The sequence below is a fragment of the Pleurodeles waltl genome, chromosome 11, assembly GCF_031143425.1.
Source record: "Pleurodeles waltl isolate 20211129_DDA chromosome 11, aPleWal1.hap1.20221129, whole genome shotgun sequence".
Taxonomy (NCBI): Eukaryota; Metazoa; Chordata; class Amphibia; order Caudata; family Salamandridae; genus Pleurodeles; species Pleurodeles waltl.
In genome coordinates this window covers 776,840,026-776,866,582 of record NC_090450.1, presented here as the reverse complement: position 1 = coordinate 776,866,582, position 26,557 = coordinate 776,840,026, and the positions used below count along the sequence as shown (strand labels likewise).

Below are 26,557 nucleotides of genomic sequence, written 5' to 3'. Positions count from 1 at the left end.
TATTGTTAATGTTGTTTCTTATATTTGTTGGGTGAATGGCTCTCCTTTGCTATCTCCACTTCGCCACCCACATTTAAAGTGTCATGTCTCAAGCTTTGACGTGCCCAAATTTCCAGTAATTCATTTCTTAGTATTTCTTTTTTCATTGTAATGTTTTTTTGTTGTTGTAGGTTTGAGAGATCTTTTCATAATGCTTAGCAAGTCTAGTTGTACAGTTTTGTTTAGGTTTGGTAAGGGAATCATTGTTGCTTCTATATGTGTGACAACTGAAGCAAAATGTTTTCTTTGATCTAGCACTGAACCACGGCCATCACAGGGTTACTCGATCCACTGGATATCTCTTTTGACTCTGGGACATCTTGGGGTAAAACCCATGTCAAAGACTTCACTTTCAGCCCTTTTCCCAAATTAAGACAGTTTGAGTCTTTTCTATGTCAAGTACCCAAACCCCTTACTATGAGGCTATATAAGACCTACTTTTGGTCCATCCAGCAGTTAGAGTGGGGTGTCCAAAATAGGTACTGGAGGTTTGGATCCCTCCCTGATTTTCAGGGCAACAACTGACAAAATAGATCCCATTTTTATTCTTTGTATGCAAATGTATGATATTATGGAACTGTGGAATGGACCACCACGAGCATAGGGCAGTAAAGACCATGTTACTGCAGAGGGGATGTGAAAATGTGGCATTTTTGCAGAGAGTAATACATTTTGTGTTTCTACTGCTGATAGACCTTGCAAAGTTTATGTGCACTCAAGAGCTTCGTTGTTCATCATTGGGAGGTATGTGCCTTGTTTTCACATGCAGTCACCTTTTTCCCTGTGGTGATTAGAAAATGAAAACTTTTGCTAAGAGGCAAAGCACTGCCTTGTAAGTTTAAAAATAATAAAGATATGTGCCTGCCTGCTTCCCCCTCCACCACCACCAAAGAAGCTTCAGCAATAAAGTTATACTTTCAAACAGTGGTTCCCAACCTGTCGCCCGGGGACCCTGGGGGTCCACAAAGCCTCCTCAGGGGGTCTGCAACTGCTTAGAAAATTAAATAATATTAACATATTAGGTCCCCAGTTTTCAGTAATGAAATCCTATTAATGATTAAGTTGAGGTCCCCGGGTTCCAGTAATGATAAAGTGGGGATCCACAGAAGTCAAAAGGTTGGGAACCACTGCTTTAAAATATAAACTGTTTAAATGTCTTCTTCCTTTTGGCATGGGACATAAAAACAAAAGCCAGAACTCATGTTAAAATCCGTACCAACACTGCAATACACAATGTCTCATTTTGTGTTCAGTTCTCAATTACAGGGCAGCAACTTTCTTGATTATAGATTTCATTTTCGTCTGACGCCGCCACAGTACACTGTGCTGTAGGTGGTGAGTCACGTCGGCTTGCATGCAAAAGGCATGAAGTTTGCGTATAGATTATGCCCCATGAAGACAGGTACTCCCATAAATTACATTCATTTAAGGGGTTCTATTTGGAGTACACTCACTCGTCTCACTTGACTGAAAATGTGGGGTGAGAAAATTCCACAGAATAGACATCTTGCTTCTTGGATGTGAGCCTCATTCAAGGGAAGGACCCTTTGGCGTTAATGAAGTCCTATAAGTGCAAACTTTTGACAGCTGTGGCCAATAAGGAAAAATAAAATAGAAAGCGAGGGGAAACACCAGCACGACCCTAGATTAGTCCCTTTCGTTACTCCTCATTGAAGTGTTAGAATCACACGTCACAAGCCGACTCACACTCCCGTTTGGGATGGAAGCCGCTGAACACTATGAAAAGTCGTGCCTGGACTATCGTTGGCCCTGCTGTGCCATACCGGTGGTAGACTGTGTGTACTATAAATGCCATTAAATAACAACATGTAGCACAACATAATATGACAAGACGACATATATAACATTTCGGACATAACATAAAATTAAAGAAGCATTTTCTGTTAAAATATCCTTTTGTCCAGACCCCTCACATCTCATAGCAAAGATCCTTTCATCCTTCAGGCCCTTATAGTTCGCTAATTTACTTATTTTGGAAGACTAACTTGTGTTATTCATGTTGTTATCTGGTACATACTTATGATGTTTTTACACAGTGATGTGAACTTCTTTGCTCTTTTAGCTCGCACTGGTTTAGTTAGCAATATTTACCACTATTAAACAGTAGCTATATACTAAGTTACATTTAGTTATATTGGGAGCCATTACAAGGGGGTGCAAAAGGTCTGTGGTACTCCAAGACCCACAGTTTCAGAACCCTGGTCTCCTTCAGCATCAATTGTATCTAAGAGCCTGATTTAAACTTTAAAGAAGAGGTGGATGGCCAGGCAGGTCTTTCATCTGCCAACCTGACCATACTACTGCTTGCTAGATTTAGAGATTCCCAACTGGCACTGCGGATATCCCTGTTGCTTCAAAGGAGCTCTCATAATGGTGTCTCCTCCCTAGGCACTGAGTGGCAGATTTAAGAGCCCCTAGCTCATCCTTGTGCCACATTAGAGTCATTTTCTTTATGCTAATGTGGCCCAATGAGGCCAAATTCGCCACACCAGAGTTACACAGTGGTGCCATGCATGCAGGCATAATGTATGTGAGGGTGGCCATAAAATAATGGAGCAAAGAAATCTCAGAGATTTCTTTGCGTCTTTTTTTCGGCACTTTTAATGCCTGCTCAGAGCAAGCATAAAAAGGAGGCACACCATTGTTTACAATGGGTCGCAATGGGTTTTGCAGGATTGGTGTAAACATTTTTGATGATAATCCTGCAAAGCCCCGAACTAGCGCCCAGGGTAGGCATTAAAGTGATGCTAGGCTATTTCCTATGGGCCTTCCCGAGCTTTGCTGGACTAGCTTCAATATTTTTGGTGGCAGACCAGCAAAGCGCCACAATAGCATAAAAAATGTTGACCCTATTGTGCTAACATGCGCCATGGCGTGCTGTATTGTAAATACAGCGCTACTATGGAACCAATGCACCAGTTCCTTGTAAATATGCCCCTAAATGTTTCCAGATTGGCCCAGCCCGAAAACTGGCTAGGAAGAAATATTGTAATGCAAAGAAAGAGAGTATGTGTTTGATTTGATATGAAATTTTATAGGTTTAAAAAGTTAATGTGAAAAAGTATTTGTATATTGATACATAAAAGAAAATAGTGAATGAAGAGAACAATTGACAAATAATTAAAAAAGAAAGCGGCACTAACAAAGAATTAGCAGGTAGTGCATAAAATGACTAACACAAGAGCTGATTCTTAGTTTTACCTAGTGGTGAGCAAAGGAGCAATGCATGTAGTAAATACTCTTTCATGTACTATAGTGGAATCAGATTGTATATGATACCTTTCATAAACCTTTAAATAGTCCATTTAGAATTTCACTGGTATCTCAACAGTAGACTTATTGTTCAATGGCGGCAATCAGTAAAAAGTGCCTTTTAGGAGGACTAGATTTAGGATTTTTGGAAACCTTCTATTGTGAAGAAATCAGTAATGTGACAAAGAGGAGACTAGGTCATTATAAGGATATTTGGAATACCTTAAAGTAACTCTAGCAATAGTTTCATTCTTGCACATATGCGATGTTTCAGATTGGCCATTACACTCTCTATTATTTCATCACTATATTGTTGGTTTTTCTCTTTCTTTATTACTTCTCTATCCCTTTATCTCTTTACTCTATTTGTACCATCAGTTGTTTTCTATACTAAATATGTCTGTGAAGGCTAAAATGCCTTCAATGTACTTATCGAGTTATTGTCTACACTCAGCATACCTTACCACAGCATACATTACCCTTCACATCATATTCTGTATGTTTAGCATGTATGTATATACTTATAACAAATACATATACACACAACCCCATACAAACATAGATAGATAGATAGATAGATAGATAGATAGATAGATAGATAGATAGATAGATAGATAGATAGATAGATAGATATGTACATGCAACTCTAATAAAAAAATCAAATTACTGATTTGTAGATATGCCTGATAATGTAAAAATTCTGCTTCACAAAATAGATCAAAATGCAAAAATAGCAGCTTTTTCTATTTATCACATTTCCTAAACAACTCAGAGTTAGGTTTATCTATTTCATTTATTTCACTTTAATATCTTCTTGTGACCGTACCGGAGAAGGGTGGGTAATTCTGAGCTCCCTAAAATTTTTGGGCCTGATTCATGAACTGCACTTCGTAGTATGTTTTGCAGTATTACTAAACATACCACAAATTGCAATTCACAAACAACTTTTAGAGTTTTACAACTCAGCACTGCCTATACTTAGAAGTGCGGAGATCTCTGCCCCAACAGCTGAGACTTTGCATACGTAAGGATACATTTCAGTACATTTTAGTATTTAATGTGGGCAGGAGTGGGTGAGAAAAGCAGCAGACGTAGGGAAGGAAGCTATTCACCCACAAAAGTTTAATCCAACTGCATTACTGTGGGGTGGAGACATGTAAATTAAATGTTTTTTAGTAAGTTTACACTAAGAGGGCCTGATTCACATTTGCAATTCACAAAGGAATTTTATTAGTAGTATTTTTATGACTGCATAGTCTCCGTATTCATGCAGAGACTCCACACATAAAAAGGTAGGCAGTCATACAGATACTACCCGTAAATTGCTTTGCGAACTGCAAAGAATCGTAAACTTACACTAGAGTGTAAGCTTATCTTTGAGAATCAGGCCTACATTTTGTGAATATCGAAAATAGCAAACTTAGTACACAGTGCAAACTTACTGAAAAGTGTAAAATCAGGCCAATACTATGGCTAGCCAGGGTTTTGTTTAGATTGTTTGGTGAACTGAGGCCCTTCTATCATGTAATGAGTTCATTGATATGTCAATTGATTCTGTTACATACACTGTACAAATCTATTCAATAATACTGCACATCAAGTGTTAGTAAGTCACATGTTAGTAAGTCAACTCATTAACAAGCCCCAATGTCCACACAATGATATTAGAGTCCACCACATTCCTCTATAATCCTTAAAAACAAACATTTCGGCAAATTATATTAATTATATTAATAAGTAATATTCGGTTACAACTGTGTCCTCCATATGAGTGGAAGGATAAAACACTGTAAAATGGTGTCACTTACATTTTTGAAACTTTTACATTCTTTTCACGTTTTGAGAAAATACCCCATAGAAAGAGCACCTGAAAGAGGTTTAGCTTACTTTGCATAGCACACAATTATCCCCGCAAAGAATTCTCTGCCACTACAAAATGAGCCCTGTTTTTCAAATCCTTCTTTTATAGGGTCTGAATGAGAACCAATCACACCACTGTAGACATGAATCCCATCTCTTAGACAATCTTAAGGGGCAAGACTCGGAATCCATGCTATGCAAACAGATATGATGGGAAGCCCTATGTGGACCCCATATGATGAAGAAAGCTGTCATTGTGATCTCCAATGACACTCACAATCATTTAAGGGATCCATCCTGGATCAGTATGTGGGTGGATGTGTGTGAGAGGTCTATATTAGGACCGGAGGCATGGATTATGCTGTTCTTTCTCCACTTTTATTTCTATAGCAGCGTATACCATCAAAATACCTCCTTTTCCATGAACCCTAGGGAAAGAAGAAAACAATAACAACCAATTAGAGACTCGCAGACTAACTATCAACAGTTTCGAAGCCCCCTCTTTCTTTGCTGCTTCAGCAGCAGTTCAGTTAAGTGCTCCCTCTATTTTGTATATTTTTTAACATGTTGTGCTGAAATTTTGCCTATATTTTCTGCTTAGTGTGTTTTATGGTCGTTATTTCACATTTGTTATTCTAGGGGCCTGCGGGATCATGCTCATCGATCTTTACAAGGGAGTTTGTTTGCTTTTTTCCAGGGCTGTGAGGATGCAGGGCACTGTGTAGGCTGCTAAAGAGCACCTTCTCTTTACTTAGCTCCACGGTAGCTGTGCACTCAGCTTTATTCACAGCAGGACAGTCAAGAGTGCTCCATGGAGTCTTGACCTGTTCTCCGAAGGTAACCTAGAGTTTGATACCCGCCAGGCAAGTCTGTATTGAGGGAAATTTTCCTTGTTCTCACTGTCTTTCATTGACGGTGACCGTTGATACTTACCAGGCAAGTCTGAATTGAGGGAAATTTTCCTCGTTCTCACAGTCTTTCGTTGACAGTGACCGTAATGCCCATTTGTACGGGTCTGTATGGTACTTCCTTATTGAATACGGTTTTTGTAACCGCAGGACCTGCCCAGGCTGTAAACTCCTGTGTAATGAGGATGCAAGGTCACTCTGAATCTGAGTCTTGGACTCACTATACACTGCTAGTTCCATTAGCACCACGCTCAGGTAGGATACAAGCACCCCAAAGCACCTTCATGGAGGAGGATAAGTTATTAGACATCATTGGCTCTTTGACCAACGTCTTAAACATACGGAGTATTCAAAACAGTCCAGATCTGTCATTTCCCCGGAGATTCTCTCTGGATTGGCCATATGGCAGTCATTTTTCTAGGCAATGCAAGTTGTGCAAGGCCCCGCTCTCTACTCATATTGGCAGACCCGAAATTGGGCTACCTAACTGCTTCATGGGCAGGACCCCCTGTGCAAGGAGGTTTGTTTGGTGAGTCTTTCATTAGGGAGCTGGGTAAGTTTGTTGCCACGTTCATTTCACTTGATAAAGTATATGCCTCCATCAAGAAGATCTTCAACGCAAAGTTTTGTGGCAGGACATGGACAGGGGCATGCTTCAGGCACCACACAGAGAGGTCAAGGCTCCCACTTGGTGCACTGGCAAGACCAAACTAAATTTGGAGGATTCTTCCCATCCACACGTTTTAAATACAACTGCAAGGCCAGAAGTGTTGGGCATGTTACTCAAGGATCTGCCCAAGGTGAGAACTCTATATTCTTCCCTACTAAGAGTGGGAATGTGTGTGGTTCTGTTTCTGGGGAACCTGCATGCCCTGATGTCAGATGTGTGGGTGCTCCAGATGGTTCAAGGTTTCCACATAGATTTCCTGGGCACCCCCTACCAGACATCTCAACCCCTACCTATGCAGTTCTTCTACAAAGATTTGAGACTCATCGATTAAGAGGTGTTGGACCTATTGACCAAAGGGGCATTAGTGTCTATGATCTTGCACCTGGTAGGGTTTATCAGGAATCTGTTCCTGGTGGAAAAAAGAGCCAGAGGTATGCACCTGGTCATAAATCTATGAGATTTCAAAGAGTGGATTGTATACCATCACTTTAAGATGAGACCAAGAGACTGGTTGGTGGGGTTGGACCTAAAGGATGTTTACTTGATGGTCCAGATTTTCCCTCCACATCACCATTTCCTGCAGTTTCTATGGCGGCAACAGGCTTTTGAGTTCCAGACACAACCTTTCAGCCTTTTGTTTGCCCCTTTGTGCTTCACCAAGCAAATGAAGCCAGCAGTGGAGATGCTACGTGGCCTGGGTGTCCAAATGATTGTGCATCTAGATGATATCTTATTGATGAATCAATGTCCTCGGGTGCTCTTGGATCAGTGCCAGATGACAGTAGATTTTCTGGTGCAACTGGGCTTTGTGATCAACTAGAAGAAATCGTTAGTAGTCTCGGCCCAACAGACGGTGTTCCTGGGTTTTGTTATTAACTCGTTGGAATTGACACTCGGTCTGCCTTCCAAAAAAGGTGGTTAAGATCAAACATGAAATCTGAAGAATGTTGTCAGAGCAGAACATGTCCCTTCATCAACTGGCACGCCTAATGGGCATATTCTTGTCATCGATACAGCCAATCTTTCTGGGTTTCTTCTCTACAGGATGCTCCAGAGACTGAAGTACTTCCATCTCCACTAAGGCCAGAGGCCCATTCCTTTGACAGCAGATGTAAGGGAGGAGATGCAGTGGTGGCTTATGCACATGGAGGCATGGAACAGGAGAGCTATCTTTGGTTTCAGACCATATATTGTGATAGAATCCAACACCAGCATGACAGACTAGGGGGTCAGATGCGAAGAGGAATGTGGTCGGCCAAAGAACAGAATATGCATATAAATTGCTTAGAACTGCTTGCGGGTTCCTTTGCATTTGAATGTTGGACCAAGAAGAAGGTGAGTTGTTGCATCCTTTTGAAGATGGAGAGTTTACTGCTGTCTGTTACATTAGCCCCCTGGTGGGGGGGGGGGGTCCTAGTTCAGGAAGCTAGCAGATCTGGTGAAGGAGTTTTGCCAGTATTGCCTGGACCATCACATCTCTGTGACAACAAAGTATCTCCCAGGGACAGCCAGCGAGATGGCAGATTGGCACTCCCAACATGTACAGGGTCTAAGAGCATGGAAATTACATCCAGTGGTCTTCATGGCGATCCAGGAACAATGGGGACCATTCTCAGTGGATCTGTTTGCCTCTCACCTAGATCATCAGCTGGACAAATACTTCATCTGGAGGCTGGATCCACAAGTAGGGGCTACGGACACTTTCCTTCAGGACTAGAGTGGGGAGACAGAGTATGCCTTTCCCCCGTTCATACGGATCATTTGGCTGCTAGCACAGGTCCATCCTTTGAGGGCAAACCTTGTAATCTTCACTCCCTTTTGGAGGTCTCAAGCTTGATTTCCAATGATGATGGACATTTCTGGGGACTTTCCAATCAGTCTACCCAACAGATAAGATTTCCTTCAGGGTCATTACATGATCCAAGCCATCAGATTATCCAAGCCGGCTAATTACTTGGAAGATCACAGGAGTCGATGGACGATCAGAGGGCTTTCAGAGGAGGCTGAGGGTCTCTTGCTGAAGGCCTGGGCAGAAGGAACAAATAAGAAGTACAGATCTGCTTGAGGGTGATGGCTGCATTGGTGTATGCAGATGAATACAGATTTGGTAGAATCGCTGTGGCCCATATTTTCAACTTTCTGTCTTACCAGGTGTCGAATGGATTGGCCTATCGATCAGTGAATATGTTTAGGTCCGCTATATTGGCTGGACACATTCCCATTGATGGCTCTCCCAGTGAGGAACATCCTTTGGTCAGGAACTTGATAAGAGGAATATGACTGTCTAGTGTGCTTGAACCTCACTACTCTGTACTCTAAAATGTCAACAAGGTTCTTGACCTCTTTCAAACATGGCCACACAATAAATATCTTACCAGAAAAAAATTATCAGGTAAGTTGGTCATGTTATTATTCAGACTATCATGTAAATAAGTGTCTGATGTTCGAGCCTTGGATATTACAGGTATGCTATTCACCCCGGGAGGAGTTATTTCTCATATCTATAGGAGTACAAAATTCTACTCCAGATCAGTATTCCTCAAACTTTTAAATGCTGCGCCCCCTGTAGGAAAAAAATCATCAACCCTCCCCTCTGAATCTTTCACAATTTTTCTAACAAATTAACAATGTTTAAATAAGTCTAGACATATTTAAATATTACAGTTAAATTGTGTTACTGTTTTAAAAATGAAATCAAATACATTATACTAAAAATACTGTTCTGCTCAGGTAGGCCTTACTAACATGTAAAAGTGTCCACAGTGTGATTATTAGGGTTGGTGTGGGTGTTTTCAAGAGTATTTGGACTCTTTTCCCTTTTAACACATACTACTAGCTTGGATATCACTGACAAAACATATTAGCAATGGCCCATTACCAAGCGATTTACTAATGCTTATTTATTTCAGCTTAAACAAAGCCCTGTTATCAGGATGATGTTTATTTTGGCCAGAGCCTGGTGCCCCCCGGGATCATTTGAGGCCCCCTTAGGGGGCCTGCCCCCCAGTTTGAAGACCCCCCTTTCTAGAGTGACTTTATATCCTGCTTTTCCTACAAATCCCAAATGATGTGTGGTTGGATGCCTTATGGTCAGTTGATGAGGCGGTGACAGAGGAGGTTCACCCAGTAGGGAAACGTCAGCTTATATATCCTTATGTAAGCCATTTGAGGCGGTGTCTTCCCCAACCATTGCCAGATGGGTGAAGTACATTATGCAGGAGGCAGGCATAGATGTCTCACTTTTTGGTGTAATTGATAAGCTTTGAACTAGCATATTCCTCACCTCTGGTCCTGACAAAGAATAGAATGTAAAATTTCCTAGCTTTAGTAACTGAAAGTTTAGATTATATTAAGGACACAGAGGCAAGGATTATCCCCACCCAAATTGAATGATTTTTCTTTGTATTTTCCGCCCTTCTTGTGATACTGTGGACACAATGAGTCTGTGAGACATATGGCATAAGTATAACATGTTTTTAGTATATTGATGGGGGTATGATGACTTATTGTCAAGTATACAGTGATGTTGAGGTATATTTGTTCTATTACTATATGTTTGTTTCTCCGTTGGTATATTCAGCTGGATGAGTTATAAGTATTTCTTTCTTTTCATTCAGGGAGTACCTTTTCTAAACAGGATTGAGCAGTGTGGAACAGAAGCTGTTTGTCACACAAAGAAAGAGGGGGCTTAGAAACTTTTGATGGACTATATTTTGTCTGAGAGTCTCTAAGTGGTTGTTATTGTTTTCTTCCTTTCCTAGTGTTCATGGGAAAGGAAGTCTTTTGATGTTATATGACTGCTGTCGAAATAGAGGTGGGAAAAGAACAGAATAATCCTCGCCTCCATGTCTTTAACAGAACTGAAACTTACCATCACTAAAGCTGGAAAGTTTACATTCATGATCCTAAGAAGTGAACTATCAGGATGCACCTTCACAATGCTCTAGGGGTGAGGGCCCCATAAGCCTGAGAACAACGTTCCCACTAACTATGAATGCCTTTCGCCTAACAAGTCAGCATCACACTTTCAGCCGCACCAGAAGAGCTGCAAATAAGAAATCCTTGAGTACCAAGGCTCACAGAAAAGCTCATGTAACAGCCAGCCAGCTCTTTGGAGGATCGTGCTGAAGCAGATTTCTTAATTAGAAGTTTTTTTAATTAATGGTTATGTATTTTGAATAATGACTTATGTAAAAAAAAATGAATAACGTAGAAAAATAATGTGCACGTTTGAAAATGTGACCTTGAAGAATGGCCATCAGTGTTCACGAAATGGACTAATTTATAATTAATCCATATAAAATATTGAAAAATGTATTAGATGAATGTAGCAATATGTCATATTAAGGGTTATAAATTATGTTTTTGCTTATTAACTTAGCAAGTGCCTTGGCCTAGTTTTGCCAGGCCTCATGCAGAAGCTGTATTTCTTAATGTTTAATACAAAATGCTGACAGAGTGAACTAACTGTGAATCTTTCCTTGTTTTAATAAAATGCTTAGCAGACGTTTTCTATGAGAACCAATGGACAGGAGATGATGTCTCTATAATTGTAACAAAATGTGTGTAACGTGTATGAGATGTACTTTCCCAGGACGTGAACAATGAAGACACTGACTAGAGACAAAGATGCAGACGAGCCGGTTGATGAGAGCATTGTAAAGCAGACCAATCAACGACATGTGAACTGTGAAATATTAGAATTCATGGATTTGGTATGTGGACATCATTGGACAGAGTAATAATGTACGATTCATTGAACAATTGGAAACTGGGGGATAGTTTGGGGGACTTTCATATAACAACATCACAGAGGGAAAAAAATTCAGATCTTTCCCTGTATGAGGTGCAATATTAACTTAAGAAGAGGGATTCTGTCATTGGGCTCATACTCTCTGACTGAGAGCCTGATGTTGCTGATCGATTGATGACCTGAGGACGAGGACTGATTCTGCTTGCTGACCCATACTGTGGATAGGTAGATATAACAATGACTGAATTGCATTTTTGTGCCTTTTCTTTCTAGGTACCAACTGTGCTATTTTAAAACTTTCTTTAGGTAGATGTTTCCCAAATTTGTGTTCTAAATTGTTTTGCATGAAGCCCCACATATTGATGCTAATCTGTGTTGGTTGAGCTTTCTCATGACAGTGACTGATAAATTGTATAGACAAATGGTTGACGGACTATTTTGCTGAACTTTATGGTTATCTTAGACTTCCTTAAATTGCTCTTGCTAATAATTTGTGCTGATGCATTAGAATGTCTTTTGATACAAGCTTTGATTAGATCATGTTTCTTGTGACTTGCTGAATAACAAGCATTATTAAAATAGTTTGATTTGAGTTGATGATTAAGATTCCTGACTTAGTATTGTTAACATAAGGTAAATAAACTTACTAAACTTATAATTAAAGTTGTGGTTATTCATGGCTGAAGAGTCATGGTGTGTGGAATTTACTGACTCCATTAATTGTTGATTTGACTAATGATTATTGATTATTTGGTTGTTGATTATTTATTTTGTACTGAAACTATGGCAAGAACACCCTAAACGAATCAAAAGGTTCATCGACCTATACGCGTCCCCTTGTAAGTTTACTTATTAAGGACCGGCGAGTTAACAATCGCATCGGAATACTGACATAGAAAACACAAGCCGCCTCGGAAAATGCCTGTAATCTACAATGACTGCTCTATCGTATGCCATGGACTCCCGGGCTGCATGACCCCCACCCCTTACATATCACCAATCTCCAACACAAACACTTTATGTATTCTGACGAATCACATGTTAAATGATTTCAAATTCACAATCTAATCAGAGTACCTTTGTTTACGGTTCTCCACCCCTGACATATCATCAATCTCCAACATATTAGCATATCGCAATCTCCAACACATCAGCATATCATCAATCTCCAACACAAACACTTTTAGGTATTCTGGCAGTTACCACGTTAAATCATTTCAAATTCACCATCTACTCAGAGTACCTCTGTTTATGGTTCAGCATTATGGTCACAGTTCAAACATAATGAGGCAAACAATAATATTCATTTATTCTTTCCCACATGTTCTAGGCTCTACTCCACTGTCATGCCTTAAATTGGTCTTAAATTAATCCTGCTCAGTACCTCTTAAGAATATTCTGTCACTTCATAGCCGCTATCACCTGATCCTGCTGAAGTGCACTGCTCTCTACCACTCCCCCTCCCAGAACATCTGCTCGCTTGTCCAACCACTCTTGCTCCTCTCCACCCTCCTTTCGCAGCACCCATTGGTAATGTAAATATTCCTCCTGCATAGCATTAGCCTTCTGTATGGCTAGGTTTGTGTTTTACAAATCGCACACAGAGTATACACTTATAATATTCTATGTAGGAGATGATTCAAGGGCATTCAACGAACAATCCCATCCTTCACACTCATTTATTAAAGCCTGTCCACTCGCAAAAGCCTGCACCCATTCACTGCACTACAGAAACAACACTCCAATAGGTCCTCAAACATGAGGGGTTAAACACCATGTTGTCTTATTTAATTTACACCTTTTCCATGTATGTATGTAGTGTATTAATAAAGAATGAACCCAGATATAGAGCAACAGATATCCAGCAAAGAACTCTAAATGCAGGGAAGGGAACCTGTTAGTATTTTTAAAGTGTGTAAAGACTAAACATGGTGTAAATATTGAAAATCTCTCTTGCCTTTTGTATAGTTTTATTACATTGTTCATAACGAATTCCCTTTTTATGGCCAGGCAAACTTCCACGCTAAAGCTATAACATCACCCAGATGCCTGTGGGCTGCAGTGGTGTTGAATTTACCCTCGAACCCCTTCTGGGATAAGTGTAGTTTGTGAACCCTAGAGTCCAGATGTGAGCCCTCACAGCTGGAACCCGTGGAGAGCAACCGAAGGCGGATGTTTGAACATGGCGGGAGGTGATGGAGGGAATGTGGCAGGAATTGAGAGGTTAAAGAGCCTTAATAATAAAATAATAAGAAAATAAATGTACTTTTGTGTTGGAGGCACCTTGATCTGGAATGTATAATGGAACAAAATAATTCGTTTTAATTCAGACATTTTGTAAGCAGAAGGAACAATATAGAAGTTAAAATAAGTGTTGTCATTTTAGAGAATCCTAGGATTTGCAGAGACGATCAGTTCAGGGTTTACGTGGTTGTGATACATAAAACTTGAAGGTAAGGCTTAAAGCAATTATTTTGAAAGAAAAAAATAGAAAATGAACTTTCTAAAAAATGACTGCAATGATTATTACCCTGATGGAGATAATGTATCCCCACGAAGCAAAATTCATCAAATTCATTTTTGCAGCACTTTTAAGTATGGATTTCCGAGACATACCGGATACTCATTTTCAAAATGTTGTATTTACAAAGGCACAGTTGCAGGGAGATTCACTCTCATACTGGAAAAGTAAAGTTTGCTCAATGATCAGGCGGTTCACTGTAAGTTTGTGTGGACTAAATTATTGATACTTTTTGCGCCGCATTTGCGTCATTTTGGACGCAAAGGCGGCTCAAACTTAAAAAATCTAACTGTATTTTGTAAGTTTGTGCCGCTTTTGCATAAAAAAAACGCAAATGCGGAGCAAAAAAAGTATAAATATGGGCCTCTAAGTGTGTCTGCATTTGGCACGGTAGCCACAAATTTCCTGCAAGTATTTTCTCAAGAAATGATATGTCTCATCTCTTCGGTTTACTGGTACTTGCAAATGATGTAAATGGGGAAAATTAAAGATCAGGATTATTGCTGGAGACTTTAATTTGAAGGCTGAGTATGAAAATAACACAAGTACATAAATACAGGAGAAACAGTGAAGTTATAATAGAAGTTTGAAGACTACATTATAGAATACAAGAAAGACGTTTCTGACGCAAACTCATATTATCAGATTATGCTCTGACCTAATATGAATACGAATAATGGCTGGTACTTCTACCATGTGAGGTAACGCAGTAGCGTTAAAAAAAAAAGCCTCTTGGTGGCGACAAATTACTGGAAAAATTCAGGAATTGAACTTTCTTGTATTAGGAGCGCTGATATTCTTTGCACCGGCTCTGTCAACAAAATAAAATGCATTATCAATAATAAATTGCCTCCAGTCATACATTATAAGGATACTGCAAGTCACCTCGGAGCTTCATGACCTTATAAAGTATCATGGCCTTGTTTCACTATGAGGACTTTGAATACATTTATAATGTATGACAGCTAGTGTTACAGAAATGATCAGACAGTATTATTTGGCACGAGTAACTACCATAAATAGCTATGGCCTGCTAAAGTAAGGAAATGTTAGAAAAGTAAATTATGTCAAGACTAACTAAAGATTGAGATGAGAAAAATATAGCCTTCCATTTGTAAATAGTTAAAAAACAGGAGAACATAACATGATGTAAAGACAACTCACTATTGGAGAATAAAAACAACCACTGAGATTAAATAAAACACATAAAAAACATTTACTATTCTTTGCGAGTTATGTTTGGCAGGCAAAAATATTGTAAGATACTATGGGCCAGATGTATCAAGCGATTTTGCATTCGCAAACGGTGCGAATCGCAAAATTTGGCCGTTTGCGAATGCAAAAATGCCTTTCAGAAAGTATGAAAGGCATTCGCAGTGCAATTTTAAGGAATCGCTAAAATAGCGATTCCTTAAAATTGCGACCACATTTAGAGAATCGCAAATTGCGATTCTCTAAATAGGAAATCGCAAATAAGGAATCCTTATTTGCGATTTCTTAAGCACATGTATCAAGCATTTCCTAAATGCGAATTGGGCATTTAGGAAATGCAATTACCACCAACAAAAGTTTGGTGGTAACCATGTGCAATTTTTAAAAATGCATTTTAAATGCATTTTTAAAATTGACATGTAGCGCACACATGCCCCTAAGACATGTGTGTGCTTCACATGTCCGTAAAAATATTTTTGGGGTGCAGCAGAGGGGGCCTTAGGCCCCCAGCACCCTGGGATTTGCATTTCCTAAATTGCGAATTCCTAACTGGAATTCGCAATTTAGGAAATGCAAAACCATTCGCAGCAGGCCCATAGGTGCAAATGGAGTTGGATTCTCTATTTGCGATTCGGTAAAAGCGTTTGCGAATTTTAAGAAATCGCTATTACCGAATCGCAAAAATCATACATACCATTTTGCATTTCCTAAGTAGCGATTTCTTAAAATTCGCTATTTAAGAAATGCTATTTGTTTTTTTGATACATCTGGCCCTATATGAGGAAAAGAATACATCAAGTGCCACACCAGCAATCAGATTCTTGACAGAGAATTTAAGATGTTTTTACATCCAAATCATTGGTTAATTGTGGGGAAAAATTATTATGCAACATATGAACTAATATAGGCACATTTATATGGAAGATGGCGTTCTTGACTTTGATGAATTTCCTTATATTAAGGATTTATTTTTACCTTTTACTGCATTTCTCTGCAGTTTTTAAAATAAATATAGGGCAACTCAAACTGAAGGTGTTGGAGGGCTTTGCATGAGCACCAGTTACATTCCACAAGGTCATATGCATTGTTTATATGAATGGAGGGGTTAATGATCAACGCATCATCAGTCACAGTCCAGTAATGTTTAACATGCTCTGCTGTCTTCCAATCCCAGATGACATGTAACCACTCCACTAAGTTCCCATGCATCATTTGATGTAAACTCTATGCATTATTTCTGATTGCTGCGGTTACCAAGTACATTGAAAGCCAATATCAAGAAAATATCTTTCTGACCCTATCAACGGGCCCTTTTCTCACTCCTGCTTCTACTGGTGTTTCTCTTAGTGCTTAACCATGCCTCTTTGAGTTTATAAGAATATATGTGTGTTTGTTTATATGGGTACACCCCCAAGGACTACATCACAAAGTCAATCCTGGATAGTAACAGTAAAAGACTCCATTGGCATGAGATGTTTTAAACAGGAGAACTGTTTTTTCATAAACTATGGCCACCAGAACCAGCCACTGCTTGTACTTGTTCAACCCCAATGTGTTGTTGTGACTTAAGTCTTTTTTTGTGTCAGACAGCAAAGAAAGACTACAAATATATACGTTATGACGTGTCCAGATTTGACGCTGGCACAACATTAATAGGTTATTATAATATGGCTTGCACAGGGCCACAGTGGAAAGGCCCTAGACAAATGAAATAGTGTACATCAAGTGTTTTTTTTTTACATAATTGCATCACACATTTTGTACACATCGCAAATATTTGACATTTGAGGTCCCAGGATTTAAATGACGGTCGCTTGAATATGAGCTAAGATAGCCCACAGAACTAATGTGTCCTCAGCAAAGATCTGTGTGGCAGGAAGGATTAAGGGGGTTATTACAACTTTGGAGGAGGTGTTAATCTGTCCCAAATGTGACAGATATACCACCAGCCGTATTACGAGTTCCATAGGATATAATGGACTCGTAATACGGCTGGTGGTATATCCGTCACTTTACCGTCACTTTTGGGACGGATTAACACCTCCTCCAAAGTTGTAATAACCCCCTAAATGTTTGATTCCCAGAGTGGCTAACCTGGCCTTTCCTCATCCAAGGAGATGCCTCCTGAGCCTTTTAATGATATATCAGACCATCACTGCATGGAAGACATCAGCCATCACTGAACTAACATACTGACTCCAGACCACCTCTTTCCCAGTTAGTAACAACTATCAGAACCCAGTGGAAGGGGTGCCAAAGCTTCAGATGATGCCATACAGAAGGCAAAAGTGTGTAAAATAAAAGGTGAAAAGATAATATGTTTTATCTTGTGTCCTTGAGTCATGTCTTGTCATGGTTTTGTGTGTGATGCCATGTGGTTCCTTAGGACTTTGTATGTCAGCTGGAAACAGGAGGAGCTACTCAGGGAATGAGGTGATAAAATCACGCTGATGGTGGGAAAGTGCCAGAAACATGACTGGTTACCCACCTTTTGTACTGATTTACATGGTAATAAATGCTTTAACACATATATTTGCCTGTCTCATGTGCTGTGCATCTGTTTCTTCTCTTCAGATCACCTATTATCAGGGCCACTGGAATTATGCAGCAAATGACGGGAAAAAGTATGTGGCAGAGGAGCCTGAATAATGTGGCTGGAAAGTACAAATTATGCTGCTTAATGCTGCACATTTAGTGGCAACATTATTTTGCTATTTTGTCATTTAGCACACATTAATACGGTCTGAGCAAAGATGCCTCTATATTAGTACCAGGTTAATGCATCACGACACAAGTCAGCAACTAAAAAGGGACCAGATGACCTCTGCAAAGGATCTGCCTCTCTGCAGAATATGCCAGTCAGACAACTGCATAATTCCTGTGGCTTTTCCTCTTATTAACATGCACCAAGAGGAGGCACTGCATGCTTAATGTGGGCTCCATAAATGATTGCTATAAATTTAATATTATTGTTATTGCATTAGTTGTGATGGAGTTACGAAGAGAAATGTATCTTTATGACTGCATTACATATACATATGCAGTCTAGCTTTCCAACACAGGAGTTAATATTTTGACTTATGAGGCACTGAGAATTTGTGGCTGATGCAACATCTATTTATGCTTCAAAGACATGGACATATCCACTCTCAGCATCACCACAACATTGATCTATTTCAGAGCAGGGATTCACAGCATCTTTGAAACACACAAATATCCCTGTCATGTGACCACTCTATTTCTGGACATCTCTTTACTTTAAGAGAGAGGTCAGAACTGAGTCACTGCATGAGAGGGACATGACTGTCCTAGCTTATTCTAATTGTGTGTTCTACAACTACACACCAGTAGTACACTAATGCTGTTTACTTTACAGTTATTGCATCTGGAGAGGCACAAGTTCCCCTTCAAAGGGTATATGATCTAACCAATCCCTGTGGTGTAAGGAAGGTGCCTTATGGAGTCACTTATTGGTTAGGTGACACTATTGCCAATTTACCCTAATATATATATATATATATATATATATATATATATATATATACAGGGACTGCACTATTGCCACAGTTCTATTTTGCCTGAGAAGCTGAAAATTGCACTGCTCCCTCGTCCAGCTATTCCAATGGAATGACAGTTGAATGGCTGAGCCAAATAATTCTCACATAGTTTGTCAGAGCCTGTAATGGCACAGACAGGCTAAAAACAATGGAGCAGAATGTGCCTCATCATGTCTCAGAATACTGTATTCGATATTACAGTTCACACAGAGCTGCTTTCCTGCTGGAAAAGGTCTGTGTGATTTCTCATTTATGGCTGTGCCATACAACCAAACTGTGTCAAAACCAGAAAAGGGACCAAGCATCAGCATAAAATAACACAAGGCACCACCACTGTGGTATCCATTGTCATGGCAGTGACATGGACAGTGACTACCCTTTGCTAGATCAATGTCCACATCCTGGTCTGCAGGTATATTTTGAATGCAAACCTTTCCCCAGCACCTATTTGGGTACCATGAGATTTACATGTCAAATGATTTCCTGGGAAGCAGGAAGCTGTGCTTGAGTGCCCCATAGCACTTTTGTCCAATTCACAGTCATTTGCATGTATAGGTTCAATTTGTTTTTGTTTTTTTTTAAACATATTTTTATTGATTTTTCAAATGAGCCATACATTATTCTACCTACGAATGTTAACCATATCAGGATAATCATTGTTTCATTAGGTCATTAGATTCTCACATGTTTAGATTAACAAACAACTAAAGAAAGGAAAAACAAAAAAAACATTCGTACACTACTGGTTCTTTACAGTCTGATCAACATGGGTTGGTTCGCCTGCACAAATAGTTGGCGCGCTTTGTCATTTCGGGGAATATCGTCATCTCCAAGCATGGGGTCTCCGTCTCTCCGCCCAGAAGGAGGGGGGAGAAGAGCGAAACACTGATGTATTAGTATCTGTTAGTTGGGCGTGTAGGCCCACCGATCTTGCCTGGTGTGTGTGCACCCGGGGTTTGGTGTATCATAAGTGGGGTTAAGATGCTATCGACGTTCATGTGTGCATCTTCTAACAAAGTGCTATGTTGTGGTCTGGTGTTAGCCCACGACCACCGGGACAAGCACGGCTATCTATGGTTCAAGGAGGTTTTTCGTCGTTTTTGGCCTCTAACCTTGAGAGCAATGTGCTCCAGGTCTCACAGCCCGCATGTCGCAATCCCCCCGTGCCAGGTTAACCAGTACCTGGTGCTCAGCGCGAGTCCATCGCAGTGTGAGGGTGAGCCAGTCTTTCAGGTTGGGTGCTTTGGGGGCTTTCCAGTTCATGGCTATCAGTCTTTTGTACTTTGCATAAGCTAGGTCCACAAATCTGTGTAAGTGTTTGTGTTTTTTCGTCCTTGTCCGAAGGCCAAATAGGCAGGATTTAGGATTCGCATCCAGTTCTAGTCCCGTCACTTCTGTTAGTACTTTGACCACCCCAGCCCATTCCACTTGTAGCCGTGAGCACTCCCAGACCATGTGGTAAAACTGTGCTACTGGTGTTTTGCATCTGGGGCAGGTCGGATCAGTTCCGGGGAACATGCGTTTGATCCTAGCTGATGTTAGATATGTCTGGTGTAAGTAGTTAAATTGTGTGTATCGGAATCTGGGGTTTCTTGAGACCTCACGTTTGTGGCTCAGGGCTTTTGGCCATTCTGCCCCTGTAATCGGGGCAGGCAGTACGGCGTTCCATCTCTCATAGACTTTTAGCAAATTAGGTTCCGGGGGTTTATTCAGGAGTTTGTATGAGTTTGAGACTGCTTTGGCCTGGGTGTCCCAACTCAGCATATGATGTAGTGTAGCTGAGGTAACTGGTTATAGTTCTCCAGACGCCCATGTTTTTCTGATCGCGTGGCCTATGGTGTGATAAGCCAGGAATTGTCCCGAGCTCACTGCTGTAAGGGCTTGCATGGCTTTGAAAGACATTAATTTTCCTTCTTCAAAGCAGTCACCCACTGTGTATATGCCCGCTTCTGTCCAGATTATGGGCGAGTGTGATCCCGTCTCAGTCCACCCAGGAAGCCGCTCTAGCGGAAGAAGCGGAGAGTAAGGAAGTTCTTTTGCATTTTTTTGAATATACCTCTTCCAGCATGCATGTGCCGCTGCCATCAATAGGTTTTCACGTGAGCTTTTGGCTTGTTTGCTCGTGAGCCACACGAGCAGCGGGACTCCCTGAAGTCGGGAGTTCAGCCAAACGGATTCAGCTGATTTGGGCCTGTGGATCCAATTCAGTATCCACTGTAATTGTGCGGCAGCGAAGTAGAGCTCAAAGTTAGGAGCACCCAATCCTCCCACAGCCACCGGGTAGTGTAGAGTGGTTAGCGCGACTCGCCTTCTACCCTTTCCCCACACAAGTTGTAATAGGAGAGCGTTTAGGCTGGTGAAAAAAGTTTTGGGAATTATGAGTGGCAGGGCCGCGAAGTGGTACAGTAATCTGGGTAGTATCAGCATATTTGCTAAAGCCACCTTGCCCAATGGTGAAAGTGGTAATCTGTTCCAGAATTGCATTGAGCCCTTCATGGAGGCCACCGCTTTCCCCAGGTATCTAAATGTGTCGAAGCACCATTTCAAGTGGGCCACCGGGGCGTTTTCTTGTTTCGCTGGGGGCCAAATGGCGAGCGGGAATATACAGGATTTCCGCCAGTTAACTATTAGGCCGGAGATTCCTCCAAACCCAGACAACAGCGACATCACCGAAGGCAACACTCCCTCCCCCCCACGTATGTATATCAGAGCATCATCCGCGTATCACGATATAGCGTGGAGGGTCCCACTCCTTTCTACCCCCCATTCTTCTTTTTTAGCACGAACGCGAGCGGCCAGAGGTTCCATCGCCAGGGCGAACAGGAGAGGGGACAGGGGACATCCCTGTCCTGTGCCCCTGCTGATCGCGAAGCTCCCTGATATGACTCCGCTTGTCTTCACCCTGGCCTGTGGGTCGGTGTACAATATGCGTACCCAGCATGTGAATTTTGGGCCAATACCCATTTGCTGCATGGTGGCGAATAGAAAATCCCATTCTAGGGTATCAAACGCTTTTTCAATATCAAGTGAAATCACCGCCTCCTCGGATGCGTTTTGGGGCAGTGTCACTCATCACACTCAGCAGCCTTCGGATATTTATGAAGGTGTTATGCGTTGGGATAATTCCGTTCTGATCCTCGTGCACCAGGGTGTGCATGTAGTGGACTAACCTGTTGGCCAGAATTTTCCCGAGGATTTTACAGTCTAGATTTAGCAGTGATAGGGGCCTGTAGGATTTAACGTCAGTGGGATCACGCCCTTGTTTCGGGAGGACCACTATCGTTGCCTCCCTCATTGTGGGAGGTAGCATCCCATTGGCCCATGCCTCTTCGATTACTTTCAAGAGATGTGCGTTAAGGTGTGTCGCAAAGGTGGAGTAATATTCTGACGGAAGGCCGTCTGCACCTGGAGCTTTATTCCTAGGTAGTTGTTCAAGGGCCTTATTGAGTTCTCCTAACGTCAGGGGGGCTTTTAGTGTCTCTCTGTCTGCTCGTGCGAGTTGGGGCAGGGGGGAGTCAACTAAGAAGGACCGGAGTTGCCGGGTGCTGCAGGATGTGCGTTTGGTGTATAATTTTGTATAATATTCCCTGAACGCATCATTTATTTCTTCCTGTGTAGTTACCAGTGCACCCGGGCTTCTCTCTATTGCCCCTATCGGGGTGCGTTGTCGGTCCTCGCGCAGAAGCCATGCGAGTAGTCTACCCGATTTATCACCCTCCATTTGTAGTCGGGCCAGATGATATTTGTGGTCGTGAAGGCGTAGTGTGTTGTCGGCAGTGGCATATTCTGCGCGCGCTTCTTTTAATGTCGTGTATGGTGCTTCGTTGCGGGATACTGCATTTTATAGTGTTCTTAATTTTATCTCTAGTTTACCAACCTCTGCGTGGAGTGTACGTCTCACCCCCCATGTAGTGGAGATACATTGGCCCCGAATCACTACTTTATGTGCGTCCCATTCCACTGCTCTTAAGTTTGCGGTATCAGTGTTTAATTCCCAATATTGTTTTAGCGCTGTACTCAGTGTGTTTGTGAATGCTGGGTCCTGTAGGGCTTCCACTTGGAGTCTCCATGTTGGGATCGCTTGGCGCCGCCTACCCCAGTCCAAGGTGGTTTTGAGCGGTGAGTTGTCCGAAAGTGTCTAGCTAGGTATTCTATCTCACTAACTGTTGTGCTGATTTCCTGCGTGCCCCACATTTAGTCTATCCTAGTGTGCACTTTATGTGGTATTGAGTAAAATGAATATTCCCTGTGTAATGGATGCTTAACGCGCCATATATCGTCAAGGCACATATCACTGGCCCATGCTGACAGCGGACGTCTGGTGTATCTATTGGCCATCCCCGTGTGGTGGGGTTAGATCTGTCCAGCACCGGGTCCGGGATGCAATTGAAGTCCCCGCCCCATATAGCGGGTGTTTCCGGATTTGCTAACAGTGCTAGGGTGAGCGTGCTCAAGAACTCGGGCAGTGCGTTGTTGGGAGCGTAGATTCCTATGATTGCTAGTTGTTTACCGTCCAATCTGCCCTCGATTATCACATACCTTCCTCCCTGATCTATCCTGTGTGATGTTTGGAGGAAGGGGACATTCCCCGCTATCCATATGAGAACCCCCTTCGCAAAAGTTGAATAAGATGTACCTACTACCTGGCCTCCCCATTTACTTCGCAATTCTTGCAGGTCCGGGTCTTGCATGTGGGTCTCTTGCAGGATTGCAATGTGTGCGCCCTGGCGTTTGAGTCGTGCGTGCACCCTGGATCTTTTACTCGGGGTCCCAAGTCCCCTAACATTCCAGGTGACTATACCATATTTATGTGTGCTGTATACTGTGGGGTGGGCCATGTTTATTTTGTAAGGGTATGTCTGGGACCCCACTCACCACCAGGACCCGGCCGGATTCCCCCATCCCCCCGCCCCGGCGACCAGGCTCCCCTGTCCCGGCAGAGGTCCCTGTGTTACGAACAGTGATTACCCCATGTCCCTCCCCAACTGGATCCCCTCCCCAATTGTGAACTCGTAACAAACTAGACACCCCGTCGGGGTGCGAACAAAACTGTGTCCATGTGGATATCTGCGGGGGAGCGATACTACTATCTGGATGCGGTTCATTATGGGGCTCGCATCCTTCTGCAGACCCGGTCTGCGGTTATTTTAGGGGGCGCTCCCGGGGCAGCCAGTTCCTCCCATTTCCTCCCCGCACCCCCGCCGCCAGCCACTCGCAGCGCGGGAGCGGAGATTATTTCCAATAATAGAATTAAAGAAAAAAGTGATAACAAAAAAGAAGGATACATAAGTTCGGGTGTGGTAACTACCCACTTCCCGTGGGGGTCATTGAGTTCAGTTCCGTTACGCAGCCGGTGGTCGGCCCCCGCAGGGGGGGCGGGTCGGTGATGTTCAATCAAAGTGTGTCTGCAGTTCTAGGGGTGAGCTCCGGGCCCTTCAATGCATCCCTTAATGTGGAGTCCGAGCTGATCGAGTCCGATTCCGAGCCTTCCTCCAGCTGTGTCCTGAGAGCCTCAAAGAAGTTCTGTGTCAGTAGGGGTGTTTCTTTCAGGACCCTAGCTCTCTCTTCTGCGGCCTGTTGCTCCGTGGGTTGTACCCTGGGGCACCTCTTGGCGCGTTTCCGAGACGAGGTTGTTGACCAATTCACATCGGTGTCAGCTGTACCATGGGGGTGGGCGAGCCCCTTGGCATTCATCCATGTCCAAGCGTCCTCTGGTGAAGTAAACGCATGAGTACGATCATCTACTGATACTCTCAATTTGGCTGGGAATAATAGTGTGTACTTTATGTCATGCTCACGGAGACGTTGCTTTATTAGAACAAAAGAGTTGCGTTGCTTTTGCACTTCCTGAGTGAAGTCTGGGTAAGCATATACAGTTGAGTCTTCATATTTGAATGGGCCTTTGTTACGGAACTGTTGCAGTATGGCATCACGGTCTCTGAAGTTCAGGAACCTGGCTATCAATGGTCTTGGGGGTTGGCCCGGCACCGGGGGTTGGCCCGGCACCGGGGGTCCGCCCGGGAGCCTGTGCGCTCTTTCTACCGAAAAGAATTTCGATGGGGCTCCATTTAGGACTTCCTTAATTAACCAGTGTTCCAACAAGAGTTCTGAGTTTTGGTCCAATGATTTTTCAGGGAATCCAAGGAACCGTATATTATTACGGCGGGATCTACCCTCTGCCTCCTCTGTTCTTCTCAGCAGTGTCTTCACTTCTGCATCTAGTCGGAGAATTTGTTTTTGGTTGTCAGTTACTGTAGGAGCTAGTTCACTTAGCGCTTCTTCCGTTAGCTTCACCTTTTCGGAGAGTTTGCGGTGGTCTACTCTGAGGATATTCAGGTCTTGCGACACCGTGTCTATCTTACTCTCCAATGAGGATTTACTGTCCATGATTGCCTGTAGCACTTTCTCAAATTGTGAGGAGTGTGCCTGGAGTGTAGTTTCGAGCGACTGCAGGGTAGGTATAAATTGTTGGTCGTCGGGTGCTGGTCCGTGCGTACTCCGGTCCTGGCTTCTCGCAGACTTGGACTTCCCGGCCATTTTGCTTTGTTCGTGGCTGCCCCTCGTTTGGATATATTGCTCGGCCAGATGCAGCCCAGTGGCCGAACTCGTTGCTAGCGCACCTGCGCGTTCTTCACGTGCGTCCTCGCTTCACTTGTGTCCACACGGTCCCTCAGGATCCCCTGTTCGTTCGGGCGGGGGGGATCTCCCCCGCGGCTCAGTGTTCACGTGGCGGGGCTGCGCCGTTTGTCACACGTCCCATCTGGGCCTGGTCCAGCCCGACCACCAACATCTGCCATCCGCAGCAGCAGGATCCTCACTTGGCCCCCACAGCCTGCCCAGGGGGGGGGCGCACCTCACCGGCAGCCCGTAGAATGGGGGGGCGCCCTCAGACGCCTTGCATAGCCGGATCCTCTATCTTTAGTGAAGGGGGGAAGGGGGGGAGGGAGTGAAGGGGCAGAGGGCAGGGCCCAGCTGCGAGTCCGCCGCTCCCCCAGCACAGGTTTCCCCCCGCCGCCACACACCCACCTCTCTCACTGGTCCAGTGGCCGGGATTCAGGGCGTCTCCTCGATAATGAATAAATGGCGGCCGTGGCTTCTCCTCCGGGGTCAGCTCCTCTGCGGTCCCACGCCTGGGCCCGTCGGCAGTTTCGGCTAGAGGGGGGCACCCAGAGTGGGTCCCCCCTCCGCCTCCGAGTGTTGGCGTTGCGGGGGGCGCCGCTCCGACACGCCGCGGCGAGTCCGAAGCTGGGCGCCTCCCTGCAGAAGATGGCCGCCGCGGCTCCACAATGCGGCCGGCGATTCCGCCTCCCGGCGGCTCGATCACCTCCAGTGCATCTGAGAAAGTGTGCGGGGCACACGGAGCTGGTCCCCCTCCGCTGTTGGATTTTGGCGCCCCAGGAGCGCCCAGCTGCTGTAGAGCGGCGAGCCCGGGACGGAGCGCTTAACTAAGCGTCCCTCCCGGTCGCCATCTTGGCTCCACCCCGTATAGGTTCAATTTACTTGTATAAATGGCTTGATTTAGAAAAGTGGAATATGAATTTAAGCTTATAAGTCAATTTATACACACATAATATAACACCTGTATTATGTAACATTAGGTTTGGAGTAAATCTGCTCTCATGGATGGGGAATGTGCATTCCACAGTGGGGATGCCATAGAGAGTTTGTGCACACTGACAAATGTATGGAATGGCAACTACTCACACACATTCTCAGCCTGGAAAGGTTTAGAGATAGGAGAAAATAATTTCTTAGCAACAGAAT

General features: G+C 43.1%; 1 protein-coding gene across 1 annotated transcript in view; it reads right to left on the bottom strand.

The window, feature by feature from the left end:
* SCARF2 (scavenger receptor class F member 2) overlaps positions 1-26,557 on the bottom strand; it is a 589,328-nt gene that overhangs the window by 435,886 nt on the left and 126,885 nt on the right. The window lies entirely within an intron of this gene.